Here is an 8,062-nt window from a genome sequence, read left to right on the forward strand (position 1 = left end):
TAGTTTTTCTTAATCAGAATTACTAGATGAGTTACTTGGTTTAGTGAAATCTTGTATTGTTTCTAATGGTATTTTATTTTTCTATCACTATTTTGTATTCTTCAAAAATTACATTTCTTATTATAGAGGTCTTGCGTTATCTTGATCTTAACCATCCGGAAGAAAAGTATAAAAACAAGGTATAAAAGTTAAAGCCGTATTAATTTGCTGAGCTGTAAAAGGCTCAAGTCAGCAACTTCTGACACTGCCAGTCCTACGGATAACCCACTACTGTTATGGACTACTGGGCTAGATTAGATTATTTTGCTGAATTCATGCACCTATAATATTTAAATGGCAATAGAATACCCATCTCTGACAAAACTAAACAAAAAAGGGGATGCAAATGAAGGACCATTTGGTATCTGTATATACAAAATAGTTAGGATAGATATACAGCTACTTTCTCTTAATTCAATGAGAGGAAAGATTTGTGCTAATAGAGTTTGGACAGGATATCATGTCTGCATCTTGTACTATGAATAACTACTACGAAGACAACAATATGCAATGTATTAATTACTGAAACTCTCCTACTAATTAGTTTTGAAACTGTCCCATTTCTATTTGTTTCTTAATAAAATTAATTTAAAAAATTATTTTGTATTCTTTAAAAACAAAAAAACAAACCAGAATTGCAAGATGACCTGGCTGTGGTGGTGCATGTCTATAATCCCAGCACTGGGGAGGCTGAGGCAAGAGGATCATGAGTTTGAGGTCAGCCTGGGCTATGAGGTGAGTTTTAGGCTCAGATAGACTACATAATGAGACCCTATCTCAAAATAATATAAACAAAATTTACTAGATGATAGAACTTGTTACTTGTTATTATTTGGTATATTGATAATCATTTACAAATAGTTTGTTATGCAAATAATGCTACTATTAATTCATTCCATCTCAATATGTCTACGTGCCAATCCCAGGAACCAAGAATATATAACCTTACATGCCAATGGGAATTTTGTAAAAGAGATGAAGTGTCTTGAGATAAAGACAGTCTTCATTTATCCAGGTGAACCAAAGGCGATCTTCAGGGTCCTTGTCTTGGTTACTTTTCTGGTTGCTGAGACAAAATACCCAACATCCACAATGTAAAGAAGTAAAGGTTTATTTCGGCTCATTTTGTAGAGGTTTCAGTCCGTAGTCAGCTGGTTCAAGGTAGGGCAGGATGGCAGAGGAGCGTAGAGAGGAGAAACAGTTTCTGGCATGGCAGGCAGAAAGCAACATAGTACAAGCAGTGAGTAGCAGCAGCAGCAGCAGCAGCAGCAGCAGCAGCAGCAGCAGCAGCAGCAGCAGCAGCAGCAGCAGCAGCAGCAGCAGCAGCAGGCCTCCCTTCTATCTGTCCCTTTGGATTCCATCCAGGCTACCAGCTTCCTGACTAGTGCCACCCATACCCAAGGCAGGTCCTCTGTTATCCAAGCTCTTAATCCTAGTATTATATCCTTAGCCCTCATTTTCTCACCTTAATCCAACCACCTTTGAAACTTTCTACCTCTGACTGCACGAAGCTTTGGTGGGACATCTAGAGGCAAGCTTTGCCAGTCCTTATTACAAAAGGAGGGAGGCAGGAAAGTGAGAGTCGGCAGTGGAGACATGGTCACTAGAAGCAATAGTTGAAGTGTTTTGGCCCCTGGCTGGGATGGACTAGGGAACCTGGCAGCCTTTAGAGGAGGAAACCAACACAGGATGCAAGCTAAATGCCTCCGAAGGCCAGAAAATTCCAGAAATGAGTAAGATGGGTTGTGAATAGAGGCATTGTTTTGGAAGCATGTTTCAATCTATTACTTTTTCAGTTTTGATGGAAACATGCATCCAAACTATTTAATTTTCTCCTAATTTTATCTGTAAAATAAAAATTACAGAAGCATAGCGACAAGTGGGGATTGAATCCAGGGCTCAATTCACACTGAGCTATCTATCCAGCCCTTTTTATCTTTTATTTTCAGATAAGGTCTTACTAAGTCACTAAATTGCCCAGCCTGGGCTCAAACTTGTGATTCTCCTGCCTCAGAGTACTGGGATCATAGGTGTGCACTACCATATCTGGCAATACATTATTTTCATTGTTGATAATAGTCTTTTTTGGTCTCTTTGAGACAGGGTCTCACTCTGCAGTTCAGGCTAGCCTTGTAGCCCAGGCTGGCCTTGAGCTCACAGGGCTCCATCCACTTGCCTCGGCCTCACGAATGCTGGGATTACAGGAGTGCACCACCACACCCCACTACAATAGTCTTCTAAGTGAACCATTCCAACAAAAACCTATCTTTAGGCAATGACTTGCTATGCTCAGCTCTGGGACAGTGTCATTTCCCACCTGTTTCTGTCACCACTTTGGAATGTTATCTGGTGGTAGTTTTGTTTTTGGTTTGCCACCTTTTTGTGCGTGACATGGCAGCCATTTTGGTTGTGCATCACACTTGCTGCCCTCCTGCCCAGAGTCCTGTTGCTGTATCGGAGGTTGACTTGATATTTAGCTGCATGCTTTGCTTCGCTTCCCTCTATGTAAAGAGCACCTTAAAAGCATGAGCAGAAAGCCTTTGGAAATTCAGGCTTCAAAAGCAAGACATTACCTAAAATGTGATCCACATTTTTTACAGACATATTTCACTGCTGAGATAATATGTAAGGTCTATAAGCACGCATAGCATCCCCAGATATTTACTGAGCCCCTCAGAAGAAGAGAAACAGCAGCTTCAGAACATGCTGCTCAGATGGAAAGGGCAGTGTGTTGGGGAACAACTGCCTGACCTAACACTTCTCGGAGTTGAGTCACAGGTGAATCTCAAACATTCTTTGTGTAAATTTTGTGTTAATGTTATATGGAAGATTTTTTATGGAAGTCACTTGGGAATAAATGACCAGCTGTACTTAAGCTGGCAATGCCTTTGGGCCCATAGATGACCCCAACCTCAGCGTGGTTACAGGGAGTGATCAGGCAAGGAGGTTACTTCCCAGTGCCTCAGGTTCCCAGTTACAGTGACAAGGCTGTGTCAGAACTGTGTCATATGGACTGGCATTGGACATTGCCTGTGTTTTGAGTTCTAACTTATTCTGCCTGATTCTCAGGTACACACTGGATCTGAGAGTAATGTTGGGCAAAATGTTCATTGTAATTGTAGCTAAAGTCTATCAAGTGCTTACTCTGTCAGCCACAATGCCAGGTTCTTTACTTTGATTTTCATTTTACCCTTACAACAACTACTTAGAATGACTACTATTACCCTCATTTTGCAAACAGGAAGAAAATGAAGCTCTAGGCCAGACTTCTGCTCAGTTGCAGAGCCATGATTTGAACTCATTACCTAGGCAAGAACTCTAAAACAAATGGCACTGATTTCAAGGAGTCCTAATATGGTTGCAAGAACAGGTGTGCCTTAATTTGTTCAATCAATGTGCTCGTGAAAAATTGAATCTAAAATGAACATAAGCATCCTAAGGGCACAAGGCATATCTGGGTAGTTCTTAGACCCCAAACAAATATTTTTTGAGTGAACAGGTGAATGAAATAATTGTAGTTTGTTTTAGTCTTGCATGACCAGTGTTGGAGGAAGCCTGAAGGTTGTTGTAAACCAGACTTGTTTCAAGTTTCCCATAAGTTGCCTAAAAGTCTGAGTGAAGAGGGATTTCAAAATAATATTTTTTTCAAAATAATTTTATTCTTTGTATTTTTCTGGCTTGGATTTTTAAAAATTGTAAACATATCTGTCTTAGTTTGGGTTCCACTTAAAACTCAGCCTCAGAGAAAGGACTTGGTGTACCTGCCCTGAGATGTGACCCTAGGAAAGAAGTGAAGGACAAAAGTGAGGGATGCTGTCAAGGAGGACGGAAGCCAATTTCTTAAGTGACTTCTGGGTGCAGCCATATTCAAGAATTGGTTCCTCCTGGTCACACCTTATATTTAGTTTTTGCTTTATGGATTATATCTCTAAACTCCTGATTTTCTATCATCTTGATATCCATCTCCATCCTTTTGCAGTAATACTAGCAGTCTGCACTGGAGTCCTAGGTACTCAATGACTGTCTAGTGAATGACTGATTGAAAGAGTGAGAAAATATTTTCCAATATCTTTCTTCTTTAGAAGGTGAAGGGCACAAACCCCCAAACCCATTGTTGAAGAACATTTGATTTAGAGAATTTATTTTATAAATGTAGTGTCAAAAAAGCCAGAGAGAGGAAGAGTCCTAGCTTTATCTTTGGAGGTTTTTGCCTTGGGGGTACTAAGAAATAAATGATTCCTTCTACAAAGAACTTAACACTTTTCATCAAAAGATAGATTATTCACCCACCTAAAGCAGTGTATGGGAGTTGTTTGTACAATATCTCAAAAACAGCAAATTGACTCCATAGAAAAGGAAACCTAAATTATGCTGAAATTTTGTCTTGAAATATAAACGTTGAAAGAATAAGACCAGGAGCTTCTTTCATACTAGGAGATAGAGGGAGTGATACAAATTTAATTGATTGCATTATGGTTTATTTATCAGGTGTTCTGCTTCCAAAGAGTTCAAAAAGCATGTTATCTCCAGAGTACCAAGGAGAGGTGAGGCCTTTCCCCAGGTAATTTGGATTCTGATAGGGAAAAAAAAAATCCAGGTAATTTGGGCTTAAAGAAGATCTTGGAGCTTGTGTGGTTGTTTACATAACCTGCCTTTCTTAGAGGCCCTTTGCCTGCACTCTGGCTCATGGGGATGGATGCCCCTCAGATTCTGTGAGGCCAGAATTGGCAGCTTTGGTCAAGCCTACTTCTCTCTGTAGAATGCCGAGATTCAGGGACCATGTTCCCAGGTGCTCAAGTGGTTTTCTGATTTTTTTAAATTTATGTATTTTATACAGGCTCTTACTATGCAGCTTGGACTTGTAGTGATCCTCCTATTTTCAGCCTCCCCAGCACTGAGATTACAGGCGTGCGTGACCATGCCTAGTCTCAGTGGCCAGCTCAGTGAGCCTGGGGGCAGGACCAGCATGGCATGCAGGACCAGGGATCGAGGCCTTGTTCTTGTACTTGCCTAAGCAGGCACTTAGTCCATTAATCTATCTTGCTGGCCCTCAAGTGATTTTCAATGAATGTTTTATGAGGGTTTTTTTTTTTTGACACCCAGAATGATTACTGTCTTGAGCTCAATTAGAATAAGTTTGTAAAACCTGTGTTTTGTTTCACTGGCACCTGTGCTTTGATTTTCATTTTCTTCTTAAAAACAAACAGCAAGGTGATAACACAGCCAGGCATGGTGCCACATGCCTATAATCTCAGCACTTGGGACACTGAATGGGGGAAGATTGCAAGTTAAAGTCCCGTCTGGACTACATATCAAGATCTTGCCTTTTAAAAAAAAGTTATAATGCAATAAGCTATTCAAATCACTGTTGTGCAGATAATGTAGACACCAAAAGTAATCCACTGGTGCTTTGCTGTAGTGTCATGCTATAACTTGAAATGTCACAGTCAGCTGAAAGCTCAAAGGTATGAAAGGTGAGGTGAAATGTCAATAATTAAAATGTACACACTACACAAAAGATAAATTTATTTAAGTGAAGTTGGATTGTGCATTGATTGTTTTATAAACATCCATGTGTTGATGAAGCTTGGAATTATGGCCATTCACTATGTGCCAAGATTTCAATATCTGTTAATAGCTACTATGGTTATTGCTACTAATTCTTATTCCTATTGTCACTGCCCTTATTGTTGTTATTAGTGAGCCTAGTCCAGCTCAGCAGGGGACCTTGAAGATCTGGAACCTTGAAAAAGCCCAGGGGCTGCCATGGGAATAGACATTCCCATGCACTATGTAGATCTGGACAAGTCTATGACAGATTTGATCAGAATACTTAAGCCATTTGTGTCCCTACCTGACAAGGATATTGAAACAGGGCAGGATTCCATTCCAATCAAGGGTTGGTGGAATAAGAGAAGACTTTAAAAAGTCTTAAGAACCAAAAGAAAGTCCAAGGGCATGATTCCAGAGTGGGGATTGCGGATTTCCTGAGACACTGGGGATGATGACACTTTGATCTCAGACTGTCATGAGCAGGATGTCTCCAATTTAAGAGCAGCAACATAGTAAGTCTTCATAAGATTCTAGATATCCCGTTAGGATTATGAGCAAGAATACAGTTAGTGACCTGCAATTCATTCTGCTCATCCAGAGACTTTATTTTGCAGAGGCAATATTTCCAAAATCATTAGAGGAGAGACTTAATAATAGTTTAGGATGATAGTTGATTTCTTTAGTGGGTATGCATCTTTTAACATTGAAAAAGTTCAGAATTAGATCTAGAGTTGCCTAAGAGGATCAAACATATTTATGTAATTTTTTGGCTATTTGTAATCAAGGGGATTTTATTTTTAAAATTAATTTTATTGGTCTATTTTAGATATGCATAAGGATCATTCATCATAGGGAATTTGTACCTATATATAATATATCTTGATTCTTCTTTTTTCCCCATTTCCCTCCATTCTCTTCTTCCCCTCCTTATTTATAAAAGAGTTTTCCATTTTTCCTTCTGTACTCTTTTTTCCCCTTTTCCTTCCTTACCAATCCCACACCTCCCTTGTTCTTCTTCCAATCTGGACATTTTCTTCCTACCTCCCACTAGCTATCCTCCACTTTGGTTCTTATTTGCCCTTTTGGTTTCTCATATAAGAGAAACAATGCAATACTTAAACACACACGTCTGATTTTTTCATTTAAAATTGTGGTCTCCAAGGATATCCATTTACCTAAAAATGTCTTGTTTATTCTTTTTATGTTTGAGTAGTACTCCATTACACAATATTGTTTTATACATTTAGCCATTGATGGGCTATTTCCAAGATTTAGCTGCTACAACTTCTGCTGCTATAAACATGGGTGTGCATACGTCACTGTGGTATGACACTCTGAACTCTTTCAGGAAGATACGAAGAAGAAGAATAGCTAAGTCAAATGGCACATCTAGTTGTAGTTTTCTGAAATGTCTCCATAATGATTTCCATGTTGGCTGTACCAAGCTACACTCCCACCAACAATAGACAAGGATTCCTTTTTCTCCAGTTTGAGCAGCATTTGTTATTGGTTCATTTCTTGATGATAGCCGCTCCTGGAATGAGAAAAAAAATCTCAGTATTGTTTTAATTTAAACTTCTCAAATGACCAGTGGTGTTGACCATTTTTTCACATATTTATTTGCTTTTGCATTTCTTTATCTGTGTGTATTCATTTCAGATACCTATTTTTGGGTTAAATCTTCAAATTTGGGGAGGGTCTCTGATTTCTTTGAGTTCTTTATATATCTTAGATATTAGTCCTTTGTTTCAGGAATAGATGGCAAAATTTTTCCCATATTCTGTGGGCTGTCTCTTCACTCTGTTGTTGGTTTTCTTTTGCTGTACAAAGTGTTTTTTTTTTTTTTTTTTTCTTGCTTGTATTTTAGGGAAAGGTATACAGGGTGTTCAGGGTCTCACAACTAGATCGGACTCATAGGGATCTGGCCGTTTACAACCTCGCAAAAGCTGGGATTACAGGTGCGCACCACCATGCCCAGTCTCAATTCCAGTCTCAGCATGCCCCGGGGGCAGAGCCAGCATGGCAGGCCCAGGGATCGAACCCCCGACCCATGCTCCTACTTGCAGACACTTTAATCTGCTGAGCTATTTGGCTGGCCCTCTGTAAAAAGCTTTTTAATAGGATGAGACCTCAGTTGTTGATTCTTTGTAATGTTTCCTGCATAAGTGGGCTTTTGTTCATAAAGTCTTTGCCCACATCCATGTCATCAAGAGTTTTACCTATTTTATCTGCCAGCATATAAAATGTTTTTGTTTTAATATTTAGGTCTTACATGGTCAAAGTTTAATCTTTGGCATGTGGTAAATCAGTTTTGACAGCACTGTTTGCTAAAGAGGCTATCTTTTGTCCAGTGAAGGTGTTTGGCCCCTTTGTCAAAGATAAAGTTAAGTATGTTGGAAGTTGCTTCTCCTACTTCTATTCTGTTCCATTGACCTTGAGTTGAGTCTTTTTTTTTTTTTTTTTTTTTTTT

General features: G+C 39.3%; 1 pseudogene; it reads right to left on the minus strand.

The window, feature by feature from the left end:
- The window catches only part of LOC101584433, an 85,973-nt pseudogene that overhangs the window by 39,861 nt on the left and 38,050 nt on the right, over positions 1 to 8,062 (minus strand).

The sequence above is a fragment of the Octodon degus genome, unplaced genomic scaffold, assembly GCF_000260255.1.
Source record: "Octodon degus isolate 3935 unplaced genomic scaffold, OctDeg1.0 scaffold00086, whole genome shotgun sequence".
Lineage (NCBI taxonomy): Eukaryota > Metazoa > Chordata > Mammalia > Rodentia > Octodontidae > Octodon > Octodon degus.